Source organism: Muscardinus avellanarius, assembly GCF_963383645.1.
Source record: "Muscardinus avellanarius genome assembly, chromosome: 11".
In the NCBI taxonomy this organism is placed as follows: domain Eukaryota; kingdom Metazoa; phylum Chordata; class Mammalia; order Rodentia; family Gliridae; genus Muscardinus; species Muscardinus avellanarius.
The window spans coordinates 83,505,232-83,531,780 of record NC_137797.1 but is presented as its reverse complement, the minus strand read 5'-3'; the positions used below and the strand labels follow the sequence as shown (position 1 = coordinate 83,531,780).

Sequence of the window (26,549 nt, the reverse complement as noted above, 5' to 3'; positions counted from 1 at the left end):
CAAAGCATGAAAACATTATTCTAATCTTCCTACATTTTTTTTAGATCTGGCTGTAAAAAAATTCTCTCACCTACCTTGTCTGATAGACATAAGAGATGTCTGATCATAAGATTCCCAATCCATAAAAGGCCTGGCTCCATACTTGGGAGGGGGACATGCTGCACAAAAGCCACGAAAATGGAGAAGACATGCTTTTCTGGGTCTCCCCACCCAGTCTGATTCCATGATCTCACATCTATTTTCTCTGATTATAATTCTTCACAGCTGTCCATGCTTTATTAGGCCCAAACATAAAATGAATCCTTCACCCCTAGTCTCTAATGCCCTCAAACTAAAAAATCCTGTATCAATACAACTATTATCAAATGAATCTGTCATGCTTTTTTTCTTGTTAACCTGACTTTTGATAGTTATTTCAGCCATAAAATTTTGATAGGCAAGAAGAGGATTACCCCATTTACTGTGCTCTGAACATTATAATGTGAGATTACAGTATACCAATAAAAGTATAAAATAATAATGATAAATAAAAACACTGAAACGAGAGAGAGAGAGAGAGAGAGAGAGAGAGAGAGAGAGAGAGAGAGAAAGAGAGAAAGATAGCTATTTTAAAACATGGAGTCAGCTACAATGGTAGGAAGTGATAATCTCTGTGAAGGAAAATTGTGAAAGACTTTGAAATGGATAAAAAAAAACCTACTAGGTGACCTCAGAGGAGAGCTCTACATTATTTAGAGCACATCTTCATAGATGATAAGAGCCCACAGGTGTTCCAATCAGCATTCTTATAGCTATAATCTAAAAGATTGATCCTGTAATTTAGAGGAAAAAAGAATTACATTCTTATGGTTTTCGTTCAGTCCTTGCGAGGCCGGGGACTATGTATCTCAGAGCATGTCAGTGGTACGTTGAGAGAGGGCATGTACACATCACAGAGGCGAGAGATCAGGGAAGGAGGGATTATTCACTTAATCCCCAAGGTCACATCCCTAGAGACACAGCTTCTCCAGCCATACTCCACAAGCCAGGCCACCACCCACATAAATCCATTAGGATGGGCTTATATACTCCTGCATTACAATACTCATGACTCAATTACATCAGCTCCAAACACCAATAAATGAGATTTTTCTTGGGGATACCTATAAATATCTCCTATTCTGTATCAGAATAGGGGATATTCTGTATTTAGCTATGAAAAAGAAATTGTCTTCTTCATTGTCTTTTAACTATTTTACAGCCCTATAGAGAAAGAATTTGTAGAAAAACACAATGTAAATAATTCCTGAGAGATTAATATAATAGTCTTGTGTTGTGATTCTCCTTTAATATGGTTTCCTTGCAAATTAATGATTAAATATTAGCACTGAGATAGGTTCATTTTCTATCCAGATGAGAGTCTGATTTTTTCCACTTATAAAAATTATTTTTTATCATTCCTGGGAGTGAGAGGAATGAGGAAGAAGAGTTCTAATTTTTATTATAGGCCTTGTGGGGACTTTCTAAGTTAAAAGAAAAACAGTGAGAGAGAAAAAGGGAAAGAAAGGTTATTTTACTGGAAATTGAACCCAACAAGGTCATAATATGTTGTTGAGAGTCCCATTAAATTTCTGAGACTATCTTTGAACGTGCAATTCTCCTGTTTCAGCCTCCCTACTGGGACTTTAAGTGTGCACTATCATGCTCAGGCAAGCAAACATCATTTTGATAAAAATAGCCATTACATTTAAAATTTTCCCTACCCATCAGGTAAATTGCTCAGCATCAAGTAAGTGTTGTATAAAATATTAACAGTCTTAGGTGGAGATACTTTTTATTGCAGAAGCAGTTAAATCAACATAGAATGATGCAGGTGAATACGAAAAAGTAATATTTGGGTCACTTTTCTTTCTTCAGCCTTCTATAAGAAAATTACCCTTCTTGTTGTTTCAAATCCTTTCAGGTGTTTCCCTTCCACTTTGGCCTTTGCTATTCTCATGGCTCCTATTTACATCACCTATGACCCATCCAGGTTTTCTTTTGTGAGCCTCTGATACTATCTTTTTTAGTATTCAATACTCCCCTTGTAGTTTATAAACTAGATATCATGTAACAATTTCCCAGAAAAAGAACCTCTGACTATGAACCTAGTGAAATGGAATTCTTAGACTTCATGGCCAGGTAAAACTCTCTGGACTGGGTACAAAGTGTATTATCACTTGGACTAGCACAGAAGAAAGGTATTCAGGGCAAGAACTGTGTCACCCCTATTAAGTTGTATGCAGCACAGAATATACCCACAGTACTTGATCAATAATAATTTATTCTATTCACTGAAAAATTATCCAGCATGTTCTCAGCCAAAGAAAATAAACAAAATATCATGGACTTAGGTCTCAGAAAAATAATATATTTTACAAATATCTTAATTGGGATTACAGTTGCCTGGAAAATATTCCTAATTTTAAAAAAAGCCAAACAATTTTATCTATGTAAAGTAGCCTGTGCTGTAAAGAATCTTTTTAAAGAAACAGGTTTGTTTATCTGACAACTTTGCCAAAGTCCTAGTTAAAAATGTGCATTCAGCCTCATGACATCAAGAGATCCAAATCTTTTCTTTTCAATGCTCAGTGGCAGTCATTTCAGAGGTCAGTACTTTCCATTCCAGATACACTGGTGAGGGAGAGAGAGAGAGAGAGAGAGAGAGAGAGAGAGAGAGAGAGAGCAAGCTGTTAAATGAGAGCAAGTGTCTCCCCACCTAGAAGCTTTGTTTATAAACAGAAAATAAAGAACCTCAGTGAGAATATTTTATATGTCAAATGGATGATCCTGAAGTTTTTCCAAGAGCCTGATTTAGAGTGTATCTAACCTATCCACAGGACATGGGCAATATAAAAGAGAGCACCAGGAAATAAAGACCCTAAACAAATAGCTATTACTTCATGGAATGCTGCAGCACTAGAGAGGATAGCACTTTTTCAAAAGCCTCTGCATCCTAACAGGAGAAGAACATGATTCCCCCAACTCCAAGTTCTACTTCTTTTCTTCACCTTCTAAAGACTGACTAGTAACAGTGTAAATATTTCTAACATTTCTCTCCAAAGGAAATGACTATTGCATTGTGTCTAAGTACTTACCTATCCACAGCTTCTAGTGGCCTATTTTCAATTACTAACTAGGAACCTTGACATATTTAGTCTTAACAATACCTAACTTCTAGGGATAGAATTAATTGAGTTTCATTAGATGAAAGAGATTTACAACTTGTTTTATTTGATATATTTTGTCTATTTAGTCTTAATAATAACTAACTTCTAGGTATAAGAGTTGAATGAGTTTCAATACATAAAAGAGATTTACACCTAACTTTTCCATAGATTTTAGCTCTCATAACAATAATTGTGGTTGTTGAATTAACTTCACTCAATAAATGTTCTGGTAGATTATGAAGGTTGCATTTTACAATTATAGAAACTTGTATATATAATTATCATTTCAGTAAGGTCATGTTTTACATAATTAAGAAGGTTAATTATTACTTCCTTGTTAAAATAAATAATTCCCAATCATGCATGGTGGTATATGCCTATAATTCTAGTACTTGGGAGGCTTAGAAAGGAGGATCACAGGTTCCAGACCAGCTTCTGCAACTTTGACCCTATTTCAAAATAAAAAGCGCTCACAAAGAGGAAAGCCCCTGGGTTCAGTCTCCGGTACCAAATAAATGCATACATAAAGACGTCCCTGCTTAAAAAAAACATAATAATAAGTAGTATAAAGGTTAATAAAGGGGGTTGTACAAGCTGTTAAGAAGTTATACAAGTTGTTCCAGGAATAGAAAATCTTTGTTAGATAAGTTCACAAGAAAAAACACAGTAATAATAACAAAAAATTTCAGAGTTAAGTAAATCAATGTAACAAAAACAGTGGACTAATACCTAAAGTTGTTAATATATATTTTAATGATATAGGCAAGGTTGACAAAGGTATAGTCTGGAACGAACAATAGAATTGGTCATGGCCTTTTAGAAAATATTTGGTTAATTCCATGATTATTTTTTTGTGTGTGGCACTAGGGATTGAACTCATAGGCAGTCTACCTCTGAGCTAAACCCTCAGCCCGATTTAATTTCTTATTTGGAAACAGGGTCTCGCTTAGTTGTGGAGGGCCTTGCCAAGTTGTCAAAGATGGCTTCAGCCTTGCAATCCTTCTGTTTCAGTCTCCCAACTACTTAATTACAAGAGTGTGCCACCACGCCTGGCTTCCATGAATACTTTTAAACTGAGAGGTAACTGTATTATGTAAATCCATCCAAAGAAATTTTTTAAAATACCTGCATGAATAAGAGTACGCCTGTGAATGTGTGCATGTGTGTGTGTGTGTGTATGTGTGTAGTGATGCTTACAGTACAGAAAAATGATAGTCAACAGAACAGAAAAATTTTTAGATCATGCAAGTTCTTTTTGATACAAAGTTATGTGGTATTAAAAATAATTACTATTATATAACATCTTATAAATATTATTTTATTTATAATATTTATTATTTTATGTTACTGAGTATATACTATGATTAGAACAAAGTATATTTATATATACTATATATATATATTTAATCAAAGACTAAACTCAATTCTCCAATATTTTATGAGGAAGTACAAAATAAAGATATTTGTGATTTTGGACATTTTAAAATTGATGTGCATTTTCCTACTTAATAAATATCCTGCTATTCTCTGATACTTTATAGTAAAAATACTTTAGTAAAAATTTTTTAGTAAAAATACTTTGAGTCAAATACTCTAAAAGTGCTGAGTGTGAGTGAATTACTTTATCACTACACAGAAAGAAAAGATATGAACGCAACTTACATTTCTTTGACTTTACCTGTGCTAGGGAAGGACCATCTCGGTAAGGAAGATGTGAACTGTATAACCAACAGATTTAGCCTAAGTGCCCTGTTGTTAATGCTAATCCACAAGTTAGAGCAGCATTTGGTGACCTGAGATAGCCCAGTCACAAAGGCCACTGCCTCTCCTGTGCAAGAGCCATCCAAAACTGCCATTGCTGGGCTTCCCTGCATCTTTCCTATGTCTCACAGCATCGCCTCCTCTGCTTTTCCCAGCTCAGTATATATTAACTATATCCTTCCACTTTCAGATCTCAAACTCATGACTACCCTCTCTCTCACCCCACAGCACCACCACCTATTGACATTCAAATATATCCAGAATCTGACCAACTTTGCCTGGCTTCTTTCATTCTCTTAATATATTATTAGTCCAAGAGATAGAGTGAGACATTTTGAGAATATTGAGAAGAAATTTTATATTTTAGTCAATTTCAAAGATACAAAAATGTAGAAAGACAATTCTTATAAACTTTATGAGCCTATTGCCTAGCCATAGAGACCAGCAATTATAAGCATTGTTCTTTTAAAATATACTTTTATAATTGCATTTTAATTGTACATCATAATGAGATTCAGCTGGGCATGGTGGTGCACACTTTTAATGTCAGTACTTGGGAAGCTGAGACAGAGGATTGCAGGTTCACAGCCAACCTCAGCTACTTAGTAAGGCCCTCTGTAACTTAATGAGACCTTGTTTCAAAATAAAAAATAAAAAATAGGGACTGAGGGTGTAGCTCAGATGTAGAATGCCTTTGGGTTTCAATCCCATTACCAGAAAAACAAAAACAATAAATGAATGGCACTCAGAGTGTTGGAAACAAATATACACAGGGCAGTTGGTAATCAATATGCACAGGGCAGTTGGTAATAAATATACACAGAGCACTTGGTAATGAATATGCACAGCGCATTTAGTGTGTTTTATTCCAGATCTCACCCTGTGCCCTCTCTGTACACGTATCTGCCATTACTATAACTGCTCTGTGCATATTGATTACCAAGTGCCCTGTACATATTTGTTTCCAACATCTGAGCTACACCCTCATACTTTGAATAATAATAACAATTTCTTAAGACCATTAAATATCCAGATAATAAACAACTTTTCTCAGTTATTATGACTCTCTCTGTAATATATACTACATCACAATGTATACTATAATATATACATCTAACAATATGTATATATAATATGTATAAAATATTACTATATATTACATGCTATGTTATATGTTACATTACAATCTTATATACACATTACACTGTTATATATATTACAATATTACTATAAATTATAATATGTATATGTATAATAAGTAAATATTATAAAATATATTTTATTCAGAATTCAAATTAGGATGTAAGCAATGTATATTTATTCTCTTTAGTTGATGTATCTCTTAAATCTTTTTAATTTACATATTCTCTCCTCTATATTTTATTTTGTCTTGTAGTACTTGTTGTAGAAGCTAGATGGGTTGCTCTGGTCAAGTTGCCCACAGTCTGGAGTAATACACTTCATCACTGTGGTGGAATTTAACAAGCTCCTCCTCCCAGAATTTTTCATAAGTTGACAGTTAGATCTGGAAGCTTAAAATAATAAGTTTGATATTTTGGCAAGCATGCTCCAAAGGTATGTGTATGTACTTCTATTAGGAGGCACAAAATAGTCACTTGTCTATCTTGCTGCAACATGAGAACTCAATGGGAATTATAACCTCAGTTAGTATGTTTATTAGAGATCTCTAAAATGCCCATATTATTTCTTGTTTCTTTTTCAATTAGAATACTTCTATAAAGAGAATTTTTCTCTCAACTAGTTAATCTCAGGTGCAAAACAGATAGGAAAGTTAGATTAAAACCTATATTATTTCATTTATTTGTGAATTTTCAGCAACAACCTTTATGTGGCTGAAGAATTTCCCAATCATCTCTGAATTTCTAGAAAATACTAAGTTACCAGTGAATTTTAAAAAATCAAAATGAACCCATAGGTTACAATATATTTGTTGTGTTTTAGTTTATTCAAGTTATCCTTCTTGTTGATCCTCAAGTTGTTACATAGTCAGCCTTAGGAACTTCTCAAAATTTGTTTCTAAGTCCTTTTGACATGAGCCTAGTACATTTTAATTTCCTCCAATTTCCACTATGACAAAGTTTATAGGCTCATTTTGCACCCATCCTGCTCAGGACCTGCTGTTTCTTCAATGAGCCCATTCCCTTTTAGTGGGAAATGTGCTATGGAGTTCATACTTTGTTCTGTAGCAATGGTGTGTGTGTGTGTGTGTGTGTGTGTGTGTGTGTGTGTGTGTGTGTGTAAGAGAGAGAGAGAGAGAGAGAGAGAGAGAGAGAGAGAGAGAGAGAGACTGAGGATTGAACCCAAGGGCATTCTACTTCTGAGCTACAACTCCAGGCCCATTGTTGTTGCCAAGGCTGGACTCAAACCTGAGATCTTCTTGTCTCAGTCTCTCAAGTATTGGGATTACAGGTGTGTGCCATCATGCCCAGGTATATTAGCAATATTCTTGGTTGATTGTTGTTTCTAGCATTTTTCAATAGATACAAATAGCTTGAGACATGACATCCTTATTGAAAAGGTGCTATTCTAGTTATTTTTCCCCTTCCCCCATTTTATCTCTCTTCAAAAATTTTGTATGGAATTCGATTCCATCTTTATGCATTGTTCTTGTTTAAGTGAAGTAAGCTTTTGTTTTCTTCAAAGAAAAATGAGAGTAAGACAATTTTAAGCCTAACATTCTGGAGATCCCTCTTCGTTTATGTTAAAGTTTAAGAATATGTTAAAAGTCTGCTCTTACCTCTTTCTACTTTCAATGTCTCCCTTCCTTCTGCCCATATTTGCCTTAGAGAAAGATGCTCAGCATTTTCTCATCAGTGTGGGATATTATACTAGAAAATAAATTTGATTGGTGAGCACTGAGAATTCTCAAAGTCCATACTATGTCTTAACCAAATGTATGCATGTTCCTGAAACAGGGCCTGACAAAGTCATGTTCCAGTCTGGATGCTGTTCTCAAAATGACCCACTGAGCTTTCCAGTGAGAAACTTTTCAAACTAAAGGTTTTCTGCTTCCTGGACCTCAGTTCTTTCTGGAGAGTTGCTGAGACCATGCAAATCTTATTACTGACAGAGTTGGCTTTTCTGCATTCACGTGTGATTTGAAATTTGGACAGAGACCTCCTCCCAAGGGCTAGTGGCAGATGTTGTCTACATGCTTTGGTTTTGCTGTTATAATTGCTCTGGCTCATGGCTCATGGCTCAAGGAAGGTTTTTGAGAATATATATTCAAGGGAATGAGTGTAAACACACACACACACACACACACACACACACACGTATACACACAAACACATGCAAACAAACTTTTGTGATTGCCATCCACTCAGACTGCAAATAGTTTTATTTATTTATTTATTTATTTATTTATTTATTTATTTATTTATTTATTTATGGTACTGGGGATGGAACCCAGAAGCATTCTACTTCTGAGCCACCCCCTCAGTCCTATTTTTTATTCTTTATTTTGAAACAGGGTCTCACTGAGTTGCAAAGGGCCTCACTAAGTAGCTGAGGCTGTCCTCAAACCGAGATTCTCCTGTCTCAGCCACCTAAATGCTGGAATTACAAGCATGTACCACCATGCCCAGCTTATTTTCATTTTGATATAGGTTCCCACTAAGGTGCCAAGGGTCTCTGAGGCTAGCCTTAACCTGTGATCCTCAGGAGAATGCCACCACACCCAGTTTAATTTCTCTTTTTAAAACATGTACTTTAACCTGGGCGTGGTGATGCATATTTGTAATCCCAGAACTTGCGAGGCTGAGACAGGCATATCACAGGTTCCCGGCCAGCATAAGCTACTCAGTGAGACACTCTGAAACTTAGTGAGACTCTGCTTCAAAATAAAGAATAAAAAACAGGTCTGGGAGTATAGCTAGGAGGTAGAATGTCCCTGGGTTCAACCCCCAGTATGGGAAAAAAAAAAAGAGAGAGAAACATCCACTGTAACTTTTAAGTTAATTTTTGTGTTTTTTTTTTAGTCTAACATGTGTGAAAGTGAAAGAGAAAATAAAGACTGGTTTATCTCTCAACTATCACAATGAGTACATTTTGTTCATTCACCAGACTCAAATGTGATGTAATAGTCCTTCTTTCCTCTTTCTTTCTTTCTTTCTTTCTTTCTTTCTTTCTTTCTTTCTTTCTTTCTTTCTTTCTTCTTTCTTCTCTTTTTTTTGCAGTACTGGGATGGAACCCAGGGGCATTCTTACTCCAAGAAAGACCCCCAGCCCCATTTTTTATTCTTTATTTTGAAACAGAATCTCACCAAGTTGCAGAAATCCTCTCTAAGTAGCTGAGGCTGGCTGTGATCCATGATCGTCCTGTCTCAGTCTCCCAAGAATTAGGATTACTAGCATGGGCCACCACACCTGGCTGATGTAATATTCTTTCACATGTCTTATAAATTCAGAAGTAATAGCTTCTTTTATCAGAGAAGAACAAAAACTTTATTTAAAGAGAATTATGTTAAATATATTTTCCATTCACTCAGGTGAAATAGAAAAATGCAAAAAAACTGCCTTAAAAAAGTAAAAAAAAAAAAAAGCTCTTTTCAAGGAAAAAAATGGCATAATGAAAAGAGTAATGCTGTCAGGAACTAGATTAAATTTTAGTTTCTAGTTAATGAACCCAAAGTCACTCACAGAAACCCCTGGGAACCAGTTGTCTTTATCCCATTCATAATACAGGCTCAATTGCTAATCCCAGCCAGCAGGTAGACGTGCTAAAGGATCCAATGGGAACCCACCCACACATACAGTGGACACAGATTGACAATGACTGAAAAATGACACACATGTACGTACTTGTGGTAGTTCTGTGAACTCACTGTGTTGGAAACTAACACATTCAATTAATGCTCATGAAATAATCACTGATTCTATTGGCAAATTCATGGGAAAGCATCCAGCCATCAGAAGCTTTATTGATCACTCCATGTTTGCAGGATCTTCTCAAATTAATATTTGAACCTGAATTTGAGGCCTCTGAGTGAATATATATTGGTTGGTTTTTTCCTCACTATTTGGTTCTATCCAGAGCCTGAAACATGTTTTTCATTTAAAATGCATTCAAATTTAATATTGGAAAATCCTCCAGAGCCCTGTGTTTGCCTTAATTTATGCATTTAATATTGCTTTATTGCTTTTCTAAAGAAACATACTCATTTAAAATACAAAAAGCAAATCTCACACATTGAAAGTAAATGTAGATAATAACAAACAATTTGGAATCTAATTTATTACAAAAGCATTACTATGAGAAAGAACAGACAGATTAAACAGTTTGGGGAAATCAAAGCATTAATTCTGAGACTTATTATTTATTTAAGAAAATCAGAAAAGTCCAGTGTAATTCTCATTATGTATTTAGTTATTTGTTGAAACTACAGGTTGAAAATATAAACTTAAATGGATAGAACTTAAGTGCATTTTGGCCTTGTGTAGATATAACTGTTATTTGATTTTTTTATGACTTTATCAAAGTAGAGAAAATCATACCACTTTAAAAGACCTGGGTTTAATCTTATTATATAAAATATGTCCAGCAAAATAATTTTAGGCATAGTTTATACACATTTAAGTCAGAATCTATAAACTTTTTTTTTTTTTTTTTTTTTTTTTTGGTGGTGCTGGGAATGGAACCCTTCTACCTCCGGGCTACACTCTCAGACCTATTTTATATTATTATTACTTTTTTAATTTGGAAACAAGGTCTCTTAAGCCAGCGAGGCTGGCTTCAAACCTGCATGCTCATCCTGTCTCTGCCTCCCAAGCATGGGGATTACAAGTGTGCATAGATTACATGCCAGGCCAGAATCTATAAACGTTTTTAGTTCTCCAATAGGGAAATTTTTAGTTCTCCTACAGGGACATAGTTTTATATAAGATAAAGTTTTTTGTTTTCAATCATCTTAAAAAAAACACCTAGACCAGCTTTTGGAGTGGTTTTTCAGAAGATTATAAATTACTACAGCTATTATGAAGATTCTTTAAACAACTAGAAGTAGAATTGCCATATGACCAGTTACACCACTCTTAGTATCTTTCCAAAGAAATTGAAGTTAGAATGCTATAGTGATACATGTATATCTGTGTATACAGCAGCAGAGTTCACAAATAGTAAAATTATGGAAACAATCTAGGTGTTCATTAACAGAAGAATAGGTAATAAAACTGATATATACATGCAATGGAATTTTACTCATAAAAAAACACAAAATTATGTCATTTTCAGAAAATAGAACTAAAGAATACTATGCTAAGTAAAATCAGCTGTCTCAGAAAGTCAAGGATCATATGTTTTCTCTCATACGTGGAAGCTAGAGATAAAAATAAAAATCAAAAAGACTTTAGTAAAATGAGGGAAGAAAACTAAAATAGTGGAAGAAGATTGGAGGAAAAAGTGGAGAGGGTAAAAGAGGATTGAAGAAGGGAACAGTTCAGATCAGATTACACCCATACAAGTTTTCACTTCCAATCTCATGTATGGGGAGGTAGGAGGGTGATATGGAGGGAAATACACTAAGTAGTGTATGTATGTATGTATGTATGTATGTATGTATGTATGTATGTGTGTGTATCACTTTGAATCTCACTATGATGCACAATTACATTTCCACCAAAAATAATATATAAAAATAAAAGAAGCTTTTGCATGTGCTGGATGCCCTTATCTACCATCAACTCTCTAGGGAACTTCAGGTAAGTTATCTCCTTAATCTCTGTAAGCCCAGTCACCTCATCTATAAAAATGGATGACCACATTACTAAAGTTTTGAAAATTACATGAAATAACAAAAAAAACCTCAATATAGATATATATGAGTCTGTGGTGGATCGTGAGGCCCTTTCCTCTTCTCCGCTTCTCTTTTTCTTTATGGACCCTTCCTCAGTTCTTTCAAACATTTGCTTAACTAATTGATCTGTGCCCTTCTTGTTTTTTTCATTCACTTTTATTTGTTTTTATGCACATATCTAGATATATAGCTCTGTTTTATTTTGTTTTTTATGTAAACCGTTCTTTTTTTTTTTTTTTTTTTTTTTTTTGGTGGTACTGGGGTTCTGGAAGCACTTCTACCTCTGGGCTACACTCCCAGATCTATTTTTATACTTTTTTATTTGGAAACAGGGTCTCTTAAGCTAGCACAGCTGGCTTTGAACCTGTGCAATCCTCCTGTCCCCACCTCCCAAGCTTGGGAACTACAAGCCTGTGCCACCACGCCCAGCTGTAAACAGTTCATTTTTAAATGCTATAGCTTTTTTCAGGCATGATGTGCCATGGCTATAATCTCAGTACTTGGGAGGCTGAGACAGGAGGATGCAGGCTCAAAGCCAAACTCAGCAATCTAGCAAGACCTTCAGCAATTTAGTGAGACTGTGTTTCAATATAAAAATTTAAAAAGGCGGAGCTGGAGCGGCCATAGCCGGGGAGCGGAGTAGCCAGACCTGCAGCGCAGAGCAGCCGGACCGGCACAAAGGAGCTGGAGCGGCTATAGCCGGGGAGCAGAGCAACAGGACCCGCAGCACAGAGCAGCCGGACCCGTGGCGCGCAGAGCAGCCAGAGCCGTGGCACAAAGGAGCCGGAGCAGCCAGAGCCTGGTTGCGGAGCAGCCGGACCCACGGCGTGGAGCACCTAGAGCCCCAGGGCGGAGCAGCCAGAGCTGCGGAGCAAAGAGGCTGGAGCATCCGGAGCCCCAGCGAGGAGCAGAGTGGCAGGAGCGGCGGAGAGGAACAGTGCGGCCTACATCTTCGCTAGTAGCACCAGGCTCCAGAGAGGAGGGAAACTCAGAACGGAGTTCAAATCCAAAGAGGAGGTACACCAGCCTTGTGGCCTAGGACGCAGCAGCAGTGCCTTACTGCTGGTGGCAGCGACGAGTTCACCGGTCGGCCCTAGACCAACGCACTCAATCAGCCACCAGGCTCCAGAGAGGAGGGGTGGACAGCGAGCCGAGGTGAGCCACTGCTGAACAGCTGGGTGGCAGTCAGCAGTTTCTTCAGTGCAAGGAGCATCTAAAGCTCCCAAGGGCTGGAATCAGCACACTCCGCAGGGACTCAGCGGAGCTCAAACACCAGAGAAGAACTACACCAATCTCACGGCCGAGGATGCGACAGCAGCACCTTACTGCCAGCAGCAGCAGCGAGTTCACCGGACAGCTGAAGACCAACACACTCAACCAGCCACCAGGATCCAGAGAGGAGGGGTGGGCAGCGAGCTGAGGTGAGCAGGTGCTGAACAGCTGGGCGGCAGTCAGCAGTTTTGTTGGCGCAGGGAACATCTAAAGCTCCCAAGGGCTGGGCACAGCACACCTGGCAGGGACTCAAGAGGAGCTCAAAACCAAAGAAGAAATACACCACATCATGGCCGAGGGCGTGGCAGTCGTGCCATATTGCCAGTGGCGGCAGCAGCGAATCCACCGAGTTCTCTATAGCTCCATCAGCACACTCAACAACCGTGAGTCAAATTGCAGCTCCTAGGGGAGAAATCCCAGAACTGCAATCCCAGGGACTTGAGCAGATAGTCTCCCTGGGTCGGAGATTTTAGCAGTGCAACTCAGTGAGGGAGTGACGGTGGCAGAGATATCATACCATAGTCACAACTCCCCGCTGGAGAACGCCCAACTTGGCACCCCCCATGGTCTAAGCAGCCTCAATTGATTCCATGGGTCTGAGACTTTGTGATACAACCCAGTAAAGGAGTAGTGGTGACTGAGATACCACAGACTCGAGATCCAGAGCATCTTAAGTGAGCTCGTAGTGACCCAGGAAAGAACCCAGAGAAGGCACAAACTTCCAAAATCATGGGAAAGAGAAATAACAATGGAGCAGTAAATGCCCAGAACCCCACATCAGAATCTGATAACACAGAAATCCAAAGATCTCTAGAAGATCAAATCAGGAAAATAACCTTAGAAATAAAAGAGGAATTTTAAAAAGAATTCAGAGAGAATCAAAAAGAGATAAAGGATGCAATCAATGAAGTAAAGGCCTCAATTCAAACTATAAACAACAGATTAGACTACATGGAGAATAGAATCTCGCTTCTTGAAGATGATCATTCCAAAATTGAACACATAATTTCTAATTTAGAAAAAAAAAAAACCCGACAACAGGAATCTGACATTGAAGAAATATGGGCCCATTTTAAGAGAGCTAACCTAAGAATAATTGGAATAGAGGAGGGAAAAGAAGATGAAACCAAAGGGATCAACATTCTCTTCAAGGAAGTAATAGCAAAAAATTTTCCAAACATAGAGCAAGAGGTCGATACACAGGTCCAGGAAACTTATAGAAATCCCATTAGACAGGATCAGGGAAGAGGATCCCCATGCCACATAATTGTCAATCTTAAAGGCAACAAAAACAAAAGGCCACGTGACATTCAGAGGCAAACCAATTAGAATCACTCCAGACTTCCCAAACCAAGTCATGAAAGCCAGAATGGCATGGAGTAACATATTCCAAACTCTGAAAGAAAACAACTTCCAGCCAAAAATTTCCTACCCAGCAAAACTTTCTCTCAAATTAGATGGAGAAATAAGAAGCTTCCATGACAAACAGAAACTGAAGGAATTTATGTCTTCAAAACCAGTGCTACAGAAAATACTCAAAGAGATTAACTACAAAGAAGAAATAGGTAACACACACCAGAACCAGAGAAACAAGAGTTTCCATCCAACAGACAACTAAGATTGGTTATCTTTGGAGATTCATTATTTATGTTAGTCTTTTACCTATCTCTAAATTGTATTGTTTGCCTTTATTGTTGTTAATTTTTAGGATTTCTAGTCGGAATATTAATATACCTTCAGATATAGCATTTGGAAATATTTTATCCCATTCTATTAGTAACTGTTAACTCTGTTTACATTGTCTTTGGATATACAATTTTTTTTATTTTTTATTTTTTAGGGAGTCTGTATACTCCTCTGTTGCCTGTGCCATTGAAATCATAACCAAGAAATCACTGCCAATTTCAATGTTGTGAGGTTTTATGACCCAGATTTTCTCCTAAAAGTTTATAGTCTTAAGATTTATATTTAGGTCTTTTATCTATTTTGAGTTAATATTTGTATATGGGATTAGGTAAGGGTCCAATTTTATTCTTTTCCATGTAAGTATTATTTTTCAACAATATTTAGTTAAAAGATTATTATTTCTACCACCAAATGTTCATGGAAACCTTGTCAAAAATAACTTGACAATATAGGGAAGAATTTAGCTCTAGGCTTGTATTTAACTCCAATGGTTTATATATCTGCCTTTAGAACAGTACTACACTGTTTCAATTATTGTAGCTTTATATGGTTTGAAATCAGAAAATATATATCTTCTAGCTTTGTTCTTTTTCAAGATCATTTTAGGTATCTAGAGTCCATATTCCTTATTAGGGTAGATTTTTTTTTCCTGAAAAATAAATATATAAATATATGATAGTTTCACCTAAAAAAATAGAAAAAAAAATTATCTGGTAAGAAAGAAAGCAAAAATAAATATTGAAATGTTATCTTTAAATCATCAAAAGCTTGGTATCGCCGGGCGTGGTGGCGTACGCTTGTAATCCCCGCGCTTGGGAGGCAGAGACAGGAGGATCGCGCAGGTTCGAAGCCAGCCGCGCGCGCTCGTTTAGGAGACCCTGTTTCCAAGTAAACATGTAAAAATAGGTATGGGAGTGTAGCCCGGAGGTAGAAGGGCTTCCAGGAACCCCAGTACCACAAAAAAAAAAAAAGCTTGGTATCAGACAAATGAAACTGTTATGTGAAATTATCATTTTTAATTTTGGATAAATTGCTATAATACTAGATGTCAACCACTAAGCCAAGCATGGGAAGGAGAGATGGGGAGAGAATGGGGTGGGGATCGGGTGGGGGCTGACTGGGCGATGTGTGCATGTATGTCTACAAAAGTTTGTATCCCACTATGAATACAGTGCACCAATAAAAAAAAAAAAGAATTCCCCCTAAAAACTGGAATGAGACAAGGATGTCCACTATCACCACTTCTCTTCAATATAGTACTAGAGACTCTAGCCAGAGCAATAAGGCAAGGAAAGGAAATCAAAGGAGTACAAATAGGAAAAGAAGAACTTAAGCTTTCACTATTTGCAGATGACATGATACTATATTTAGAAAACCCAACAAACTCAACCAAAAGGCTTATAGAAATGATCAACAAATTCAGCAAAGTATCTGGATACAAAAATCAATCTTAAAAAATCAGAAGCTTAGCCGGGCGTGGTGGCACACGCTTGTAATCCCCGCACTTGGGAGGCAGAGACAGGAGGATCGCGCAGGTTCAAATCCAGCCGCGCGAGCTGGCTTATGAGACCCTGTTTCCAAATAAAAAAAATGTAAAAATAGGTCTGGGAGTGTACCCCGGATGTAGAAGGGCTTCCAGGAACCCCAGTACCACCAAAAAAAGAAAAAGAAAAAAAAATCAGAAGCTTTCCTGTACACCAACCATAAATCCACTGAAAAAGAAATTCAGAAAACACTCCCACTCAGGATCTCCCACAAGAAAATAAATTACCTAGGAATAAACTTGACCAAGGAGGTAAAAGATATCTACAAAGAAAATTATAAAACACTGAAAAAAGAAATCAAAGAAGATCTTAGAAGATGGAAAGACCTTCCATGTTCATGGATTGGCAGAATAAATATCATTAAAATGGCCATCCTCCCAAAAGTGATCTACAGATTTAATGCAATGCCCATTAAACTACCAAGATCATTCCTCACAGACATAGAAAAATCAGTCCTTAAATTTATCTGGAATAACAAAAAGCCCAGAATAGCCAAGGTAGTTCTCAGCTACAAAAACCATGCAGGAGGAATCACAATACCTGACTTTAAACTATACTACAAAGCCATTGTAATAAAAACAGCATGGTACTGGCAAAAAAACAGATACATAGACCAATGGAGTAGAATAGAAGACCCAGAAACATGTCCACACACTTTCAGCCAATTGATTTTTGACAAAGGGGCCAAAAACATACACTGGAAAAAAGATAGCCTCTTCAACAAATGGTGTTGGCAAAACTGGTTAACCATATGCAGAAAATTGGATATTAATCCCACTTTTTCACCCTGTACAAAAGTCAACTCATGATGGATCCAAGACTTGGAAATTAAACCAGAGACCTTGAAGCTCCTTGAAGAGGGCATAGGTCCAACACTACAACACATAGGCTCAGACAAACATTTCCAAAACAAGACCCCAAAGGCACAACAAATTAAAAGGAGAATCAATACATGGGATTGCATGAAACTGATGAGCTTCTGTTCAGCAAAGGAAACTATTAAGAACCTCAATTGAGAGCCAACAGAATGGGAGAAGATTTTTGCCACCTTACACCACCGATAGAGGACTAATATCTAGAATATACAGAGAACTCAAGAAACTCAACACTAAGAAAACAAAGCATCCAATAACAAAATGGGCAAATGCACTAAATAGACACTTCACAAAAGAAGAAATTCAAATGGCCAATAAATGCATGAAAAAAATGCTCGACATCACTGGCAATCTGAGAGATGCAAATCAAAACTACCCTGAGATTTCACCTAACTCCAACTAGAATGGCAATCATTCAAAACACAAACAACAACAGATGCTGGCGAGGATGTGGAGAAGTGGGAACTCTAAGACATTGTTGGTGGGATTGCAAATTAGTGCAACTACTTTGGAAAACAGTATGGAGAATCCTCAGAAGAATGGGAACAAATCTACCATTTTATCCAGCAATACCACTTCTGGGTATCTACCCAAAAGAAAAGAAAGCAAACTACCAAACTAATGCATGTGTATCTATGTTCATAGCTGCCCAATTCACCATAGCCAAACTATAGAACCAGCCAAGATGTCCATCAACAGATGAATGGATTACAAAACTGTGGGATATGTACACAATGGAACTTTACTCAGCCATCAAAAAAAAACTCAATTACATCATTTTTAGGAAAATGGATGGAACTGTAGGACATTATGCTAAGTGAGATTTGTCAGTCACAAAAAAATCAGAAATCAGATGATTTCCCTAATATGTGAGTTAGGGAGAAATGTGTCATAGGAGGAACTCTTGAAACAGGAAATCCTATAGAGGAGCAAACAAGACAACCTAAAGGAGGAGAAAGGAGGGGGGAAGAGAAAAATCTCTAAAACACATAAAGTACTTAAACATATCAAAGTCAATCACTAAGCCAAGCAAGGGAGGGAGGGACCGGGAGGGAGAGAAACAAGATTTTCCATCCAAAAGACAACTAAGATTGGTTATCTTTGGAGATTCATTATTTATGTTAGTCTTTTACCTATCTCTAAATTGTATTGTTTGCCTTTATTGTTGTTAATTTTTAGGATTTCTAGTCGGAATATTAATATACCTTCAGATATAGCATTTGGAAATATTTTATCCCATTCTATTAGTAACTGTTAACTCTGTTTACATTGTCTTTGGATATACAATTTTTTTTATTTTTTATTTTTTAGGGAGTCTGTATACTCCTCTGTTGCCTGTGCCATTGAAATCATAACCAAGAAATCACTGCCAATTTCAATGTTGTGAGGTTTTATGACCCAGATTTTCTCCTAAAAGTTTATAGTCTTAAGATTTATATTTAGGTCTTTTATCTATTTTGAGTTAATATTTGTATATGGGATTAGGTAAGGGTCCAATTTTATTCTTTTCCATGTAAGTATTATTTTTCAACAATATTTAGTTAAAAGATTATTATTTCTACCACCAAATGTTCATGGAAACCTTGTCAAAAATAACTTGACAATATAGGGAAGAATTTAGCTCTAGGCTTGTATTTAACTCCAATGGTTTATATATCTGCCTTTAGAACAGTACTACACTGTTTCAATTATTGTAGCTTTATATGGTTTGAAATCAGAAAATATATATCTTCTAGCTTTGTTCTTTTTCAAGATCATTTTAGGTATCTAGAGTCCATATTCCTTATTAGGGTAGATTTTTTTTTCCTGAAAAATAAATATATAAATATATGATAGTTTCACCTAAAAAAATAGAAAAAAAAATTATCTGGTAAGAAAGAAAGCAAAAATAAATATTGAAATGTTATCTTTAAATCATCAAAAGCTTGGTATCGCCGGGCGTGGTGGCGTACGCTTGTAATCCCCGCGCTTGGGAGGCAGAGACAGGAGGATCGCGCAGGTTCGAAGCCAGCCGCGCGCGCTCGTTTAGGAGACCCTGTTTCCAAGTAAACATGTAAAAATAGGTATGGGAGTGTAGCCCGGAGGTAGAAGGGCTTCCAGGAACCCCAGTACCACAAAAAAAAAAAAAGCTTGGTATCAGACAAATGAAACTGTTATGTGAAATTATCATTTTTAATTTTGGATAAATTGCTATAATACTAGATGTCAACCACTAAGCCAAGCATGGGAAGGAGAGATGGGGAGAGAATGGGGTGGGGATCGGGTGGGGGCTGACTGGGCGATGTGTGCATGTATGTCTACAAAAGTTTGTATCCCACTATGAATACAGTGCACCAATAAAAAAAAAAAAGAATTCCCCCTAAAAACTGGAATGAGACAAGGATGTCCACTATCACCACTTCTCTTCAATATAGTACTAGAGACTCTAGCCAGAGCAATAAGGCAAGGAAAGGAAATCAAAGGAGTACAAATAGGAAAAGAAGAACTTAAGCTTTCACTATTTGCAGATGACATGATACTATATTTAGAAAACCCAACAAACTCAACCAAAAGGCTTATAGAAATGATCAACAAATTCAGCAAAGTATCTGGATACAAAAATCAATCTTAAAAAATCAGAAGCTTAGCCGGGCGTGGTGGCACACGCTTGTAATCCCCGCACTTGGGAGGCAGAGACAGGAGGATCGCGCAGGTTCAAATCCAGCCGCGCGAGCTGGCTTATGAGACCCTGTTTCCAAATAAAAAAAATGTAAAAATAGGTCTGGGAGTGTACCCCGGATGTAGAAGGGCTTCCAGGAACCCCAGTACCACCAAAAAAAGAAAAAGAAAAAAAAATCAGAAGCTTTCCTGTACACCAACCATAAATCCACTGAAAAAGAAATTCAGAAAACACTCCCACTCAGGATCTCCCACAAGAAAATAAATTACCTAGGAATAAACTTGACCAAGGAGGTAAAAGATATCTACAAAGAAAATTATAAAACACTGAAAAAAGAAATCAAAGAAGATCTTAGAAGATGGAAAGACCTTCCATGTTCATGGATTGGCAGAATAAATATCATTAAAATGGCCATCCTCCCAAAAGTGATCTACAGATTTAATGCAATGCCCATTAAACTACCAAGATCATTCCTCACAGACATAGAAAAATCAGTCCTTAAATTTATCTGGAATAACAAAAAGCCCAGAATAGCCAAGGTAGTTCTCAGCTACAAAAACCATGCAGGAGGAATCACAATACCTGACTTTAAACTATACTACAAAGCCATTGTAATAAAAACAGCATGGTACTGGCAAAAAAACAGATACATAGACCAATGGAGTAGAATAGAAGACCCAGAAACATGTCCACACACTTTCAGCCAATTGATTTTTGACAAAGGGGCCAAAAACATACACTGGAAAAAAGATAGCCTCTTCAACAAATGGTGTTGGCAAAACTGGTTAACCATATGCAGAAAATTGGATATTAATCCCACTTTTTCACCCTGTACAAAAGTCAACTCATGATGGATCCAAGACTTGGAAATTAAACCAGAGACCTTGAAGCTCCTTGAAGAGGGCATAGGTCCAACACTACAACACATAGGCTCAGACAAACATTTCCAAAACAAGACCCCAAAGGCACAACAAATTAAAAGGAGAATCAATACATGGGATTGCATGAAACTGATGAGCTTCTGTTCAGCAAAGGAAACTATTAAGAACCTCAATCGAGAGCCAACAGAATGGGAGAAGATTTTTGCCACCTTACACCACCGATAGAGGACTAATATCTAGAATATACAGAGAACTCAAGAAACTCAACACTAAGAAAACAAAGCATCCAATAACAAAATGGGCAAATGCACTAAATAGACACTTCACAAAAGAAGAAATTCAAATGGCCAATAAATGCATGAAAAAAATGCTCGACATCACTGGCAATCTGAGAGATGCAAATCAAAACTACCCTGAGATTTCACCTAACTCCAACTAGAATGGCAATCATTCAAAACACAAACAACAACAGATGCTGGCGAGGATGTGGAGAAGTGGGAACTCTAAGACATTGTTGGTGGGATTGCAAATTAGTGCAACTACTTTGGAAAACAGTATGGAGAATCCTCAGAAGAATGGGAACAAATCTACCATTTTATCCAGCAATACCACTTCTGGGTATCTACCCAAAAGAAAAGAAAGCAAACTACCAAACTAATGCATGTGTATCTATGTTCATAGCTGCCCAATTCACCATAGCCAAACTATAGAACCAGCCAAGATGTCCATCAACAGATGAATGGATTACAAAACTGTGGGATATGTACACAATGGAACTTTACTCAGCCATCAAAAAAAAACTCAATTACATCATTTTTAGGAAAATGGATGGAACTGTAGGACATTATGCTAAGTGAGATTTGTCAGTCACAAAAAAATCAGAAATCAGATGATTTCCCTAATATGTGAGTTAGGGAGAAATGTGTCATAGGAGGAACTCTTGAAACAGGAAATCCTATAGAGGAGCAAACAAGACAACCTAAAGGAGGAGAAAGGAGGGGGGAAGAGAAAAATCTCTAAAACACATAAAGTACTTAAACATATCAAAGTCAATCACTAAGCCAAGCAAGGGAGGGAGGGACCGGGAGGGAGAGAAACAAGATTTTCCATCCAAAAGACAACTAAGATTAGTTATCTGTGGAGATTCATTATTTATGTTAGTCTTTTACCTATCTAAATTGTATTGTTTGCTTTTATTGTTGTTAATTTTTAGGATTTCTAGTCGGAATATTAATATACCTTCAGATATAGCATTTGGAAATATTTTATCCCATTCTATCAGTAACTTTTAACTCTGTTCACATTGTTTTTGGATATACAATATTTTTTCTTTTATTTTTTAGGGAGTTTCTTTACCCTTCTGTTTCCTGTGCCACTGAAATCATATCCAAGAAATCACTCCCAATTTCAATGTTGTGAGGATTATGACCCAGATTTTCTTCTAAAAGTTTATAGTCTTAAGATTTATATTTAGGTCTTTTATATATTTTGAGTTAATATTTGTATATGGGATTAGGTAAGGGTCCAATTTTATTCTTTTTCATGTAATTTTAATTTTTCAACAATATTTAGTTAAAAGATTATTATTTCCTCCACCAAATGTTCGTGGAAACCTTGTCAAATATAACTTGACAATATATGGAAGAATTTAGCTCTAGGCTTTTATTTAGCTCCAATAGTTTTTATATCTGCCTTTAAAACAGTACTAGACTGTTTCAATTATTGTAGCTTTATAAGGTTTGAAATCAGAAAATATACATCTCCTAACTTTGTTCTTTCTCGAGATCATTTTGGGTATCTAGAGTCCATATTCCATATTAGGATAGATTTCTTTCTGAAAAATAAATATATAAATATATGATAGTTTCACCTAAAAAAAAAAGAAAAAAATATTCTCTGGTAAGAAAGAAAGCAAAAAGAAATATTGAAATGTTATCTTTATGTTATCAAAAGCTTGGTATCAGACAAATGAAACTGTTATGTGAGATTATCATTTTTAATTTTGGATAAATTGCTATAATACTAGATGTCAACCACTAAGCCAAGCATGGGAAGGAGGGATGGGGAGGGAATGGGGTGGGGATTGGGTGGGGGTTGACTGGCGATGTGTGCATGTATGTCTACAAAAGTTTTCTTTGTATCCCACTATGATGTATGAATACAGTGCACCAATATAAAATTTAAAAAAATTAAAAAGGCATAGGGGTGTAGTCAAAGGTAGGATGCACCTGAGTTAAATTTCCAGTAACCCCCAAATCTATAGTTTTATTTTATTTTTTTATTTTTTTATTTTTTTTGGTGGTACTGGGGTTCCTGGAAGCCATTCTATCTCTGGGCTACACTGCCAGACCTATTTTATTTTTGGAAACAGGGTCTCTTAAGCCAGTGCAGCTGGCTTCGAACCTGCACTATCCTCCTGTCTCTGCTTCCCAAGCGCGGGGATTACAAGCGTGCGCCACCACGCCTGGCTCAAATCTATAGTTTTAAAGAGATTATATATACAATAATTTAAGAGTTTTCCTTCTATGAACATTTAAATTTTGTTAGTATTCAGAAATTACAAAGAATGCACAAGTCTTTCATAGATGTATCACATTTTCTGGGATAGAATCTTATAAACATAAAAAGAGAGTGAAAAATTTTAAATTATAATTTGATATATCAAGATGCTTTTTAAAAAGCTGCAATTACCTATATTCTTCCAACAGTATATGTTTTCTTTTAATAAACAGTCCTTGCACACTGACTCATGCTAGGTACTAAACATTTTCACTTAGAAGCTTGTGTTCTAGAAGGATGAGACAGACGAAAAGTGAAAGCTCATGAAAATAGGTAAATACTATCATCTACTGGAAAATAAGGCATATGGGGGAGAAAGCAAAATGAAGGATCTTGGGAAGCAGAAGAAATGCAAAGTTAAAAAGAATGTTCTAAATAGTCCTTATTGGAAATAGGGTAGTTGAGCCCAACAGTGAGGGCTGCAATAAAGTTAGTGACTTTCTAAATCAAGAGACGCTTCACTGTCTTTTGGCTTCCAAAGTTGTAGAGAGTAGCTCTGTTACCCACTCTGTAGGGCTCACCCCTCCTACATACTTTATAAGTGCCACCTCCTTTTTCCTATGCAGTTTTTCTTGAATTTGTAATTTAATAATATCACTAAGATGCCTTGAGACTGTAAGTTTCTACATTAGTTTTTCCTGTGGTTCTCTAGTTTATTTCAATCTGCAAATTCAGATTTTCATTCATTTATGAAGTTTTCTCACATTGAATCTTTGATTAATTTTCTCTACAATTCTATATTTTTTAGAAACACTTATATTCCTGCTACCCATCTTAGACACTCTATATGTATACCCTCTATTCAATGGTCATTTTGTTCATTACTTCCAATATTTTATTCAGAAGTGTTAACTCTGATTGTTCTACTATCCTGTACCTCCACATATCAATGTATCGCAAATATTTCTTTCTCTTGTATTCATTTCATTAAAATAGAAACTTGTACAAAACTACTTCAGATATGGTCTGAAAATGCTAAACTGTCTGAAGCTTTGTAGAACTGAAATTATTAGTATTTTCTCTCATGTTTGATAATTATTTGGCTGCGTATTGAATTTTCACTTCAAAATCTTTCTCCTAGGTGGGGCGTGGTGGCGCACGCTTGTAATCCCCGCGCTTGGGAGGCAGAGACAGAAGGATCACGCAGGTTCGAAGCCAGCCATGCACACTGGCTTAGGAGACCCTGTTTCCAAATAAAAATGTAAAAATAGGTCTGGGAGTGTAGCCCGGAGGTAGAAGGGCTTTCAGGAACTCCAGGACCACCAAAAAAAAAAAAAAAACAAAAACTTTCTCCTAATTTTAAAATAATGTTTTTCACTTATAAATGTGAATCATTCTCTTTTTTCACACTTAAGCTTCACACTCAATGGAAATTTATATTCTGAAGACTTTTCTTTAATTCCTGAAAATTTCCTAATATTAATATTTTTCTAATATATTTTCTTCCCTGATTTATTATGCTTACTCCTTGATAACTATTACTCCTTGGCTATTGGACCTCCTGAATTTTATAATAATAATAGAAATTTAATATATAAAATAAATTTATTTAAAAAATCAACATCAGTTGGGCATGGTAATGCATGCCTATAATTCCAGTAGTTGTGAGGCTCTGACAGGAGAATCACAGGTTTGAGACTAGTCTCAGCAACTTAGTGAGACCTGTCTTAAATTTAAAAATAAAAAAGGCTGTAGGTATAGCTCAGAGGCAGAATAACTCTGAGTTCAATCCCCAGAGAGAGAGAAAGAGAGAAAGAGAAGCAAAAGACAAAGAAAAAAGAAAATATCTACAACAGTTGAAAAAACAAGCTGAACTGTACAGTGAGATATGCAGTAAAGGTTATGTGCATATATAAACATAGTGTGGCTTTTCTTTTTTATGTGAGTACAAGTGAAGATATTTTACTATCCAAAGTATGCTTGATTTGGGGTCTCCAGGTGTACACCAGCAACAGCGGATGTCTATCTGCTGTTGACAATTTTACCCAAAAGGAGCAATTTATTTCTCTCCAGAGGACACCACACACCTGCTAACATCAAGTCAGTCAGTTGATACTCTGGGCACCTGTTGAGGTCACCTGTGCTTGCAGCTTTGGGTTTACTCAGCCCATCTTCTCTGGGTTCCCTCCTCACCCCACACTACAGAATCTTCATAGTAAAATGAGGCCATTGAAGTCATGCTTTACTCTTCCACAGTGCTCCAGAGATAAGGACTGTCCACCTTTCCTCACCCATCCTGCCATGCAGCAGTAATTACAGAAGGAAACTCCCAGCAGGGAGAGGGTGCTGGTTCCACAATCTCTGCACTCAGCTTGGCTCTGAATCCTGGGGTGGACTCAGCTGTAGTACTCCATCATGACTTACAGCTCATTCTTGAGACAAGTTTTGAAACCCTTAAAATTATTTAAAGCCTTCTCAACCAGGCATACTCCTTGATTCGTTTTTGAGTCCCAGTCTGATGATTATTAGGTCTTATTAGACCCCTGACTTCATTGTATTAGAACTGATAAACCATTGATATCTTTAGTCACTAGACCTACCATTTTACAGTTATATTTTAATTATAGAACATTGCCTGTATGTTTCTGTTAGTCAATTTCTCATCTTGTTTTTTTAAATAAATTTGTTTTTATTGATAAATAGTTATTAGATATAATCATGGAGTAAAATGTGATATTTTGATCTATGTATACATTGTAGCAACACTAAGGCTACTTAACACATCACTTCACCAATTTATCTTTCTTTTTGGTGAGAATGCTTTAAAATCCATTTCTTATCGATTTTGAAATACACAACACATTATTATTAAATGTTGTTGCCTTGCAATGCAATACATCACTTAAAATTATCCTTCCTTTCATCAACATTTGATAAATATTTCCTTTGATCACTATTTCTTCTTTTCTTATCTCTCTTTTCCAAAGCTGGATACTACCTTTCTCTTTCTATTCTCTTTCTATGAAACTGACTTCTCACGTTTTAAATATTAGTGAGGATCATACAGTATTTGTTTTCTGTGCCTGGCTATTTCATCTAGCATAATGTCCTTCAGGTTACCTATGTTGTTGCAAATAAGAGAATTTCTTCTTAAAAGCTACATAATAAGCCGGGCATGGTGGTGCACACTTGTAATTCCTGTGCTTGGGAGGTGGATACAGGAGGATCTCGCAGGTTCAAAGCCAGCCGCGCTGGCTTAAGAGACCCTGTTTCCAAATAAAAAGAATATATATATATATATATATATATATATATATGTGTGTGTGTGTGTGTGTGTGTGTGTGTGTGTGTGTGTGTGTGTATTAGGTCT

General features: G+C 36.5%; 1 pseudogene across 1 annotated transcript in view; it reads right to left on the bottom strand.

Annotated features, from left to right (window-relative positions):
- Positions 1–26,549, bottom strand: part of LOC308269557 (thrombospondin-4-like) — a 69,302-nt pseudogene that overhangs the window by 40,285 nt on the left and 2,468 nt on the right. The gene's annotated exons all lie outside the window — the stretch shown is intronic.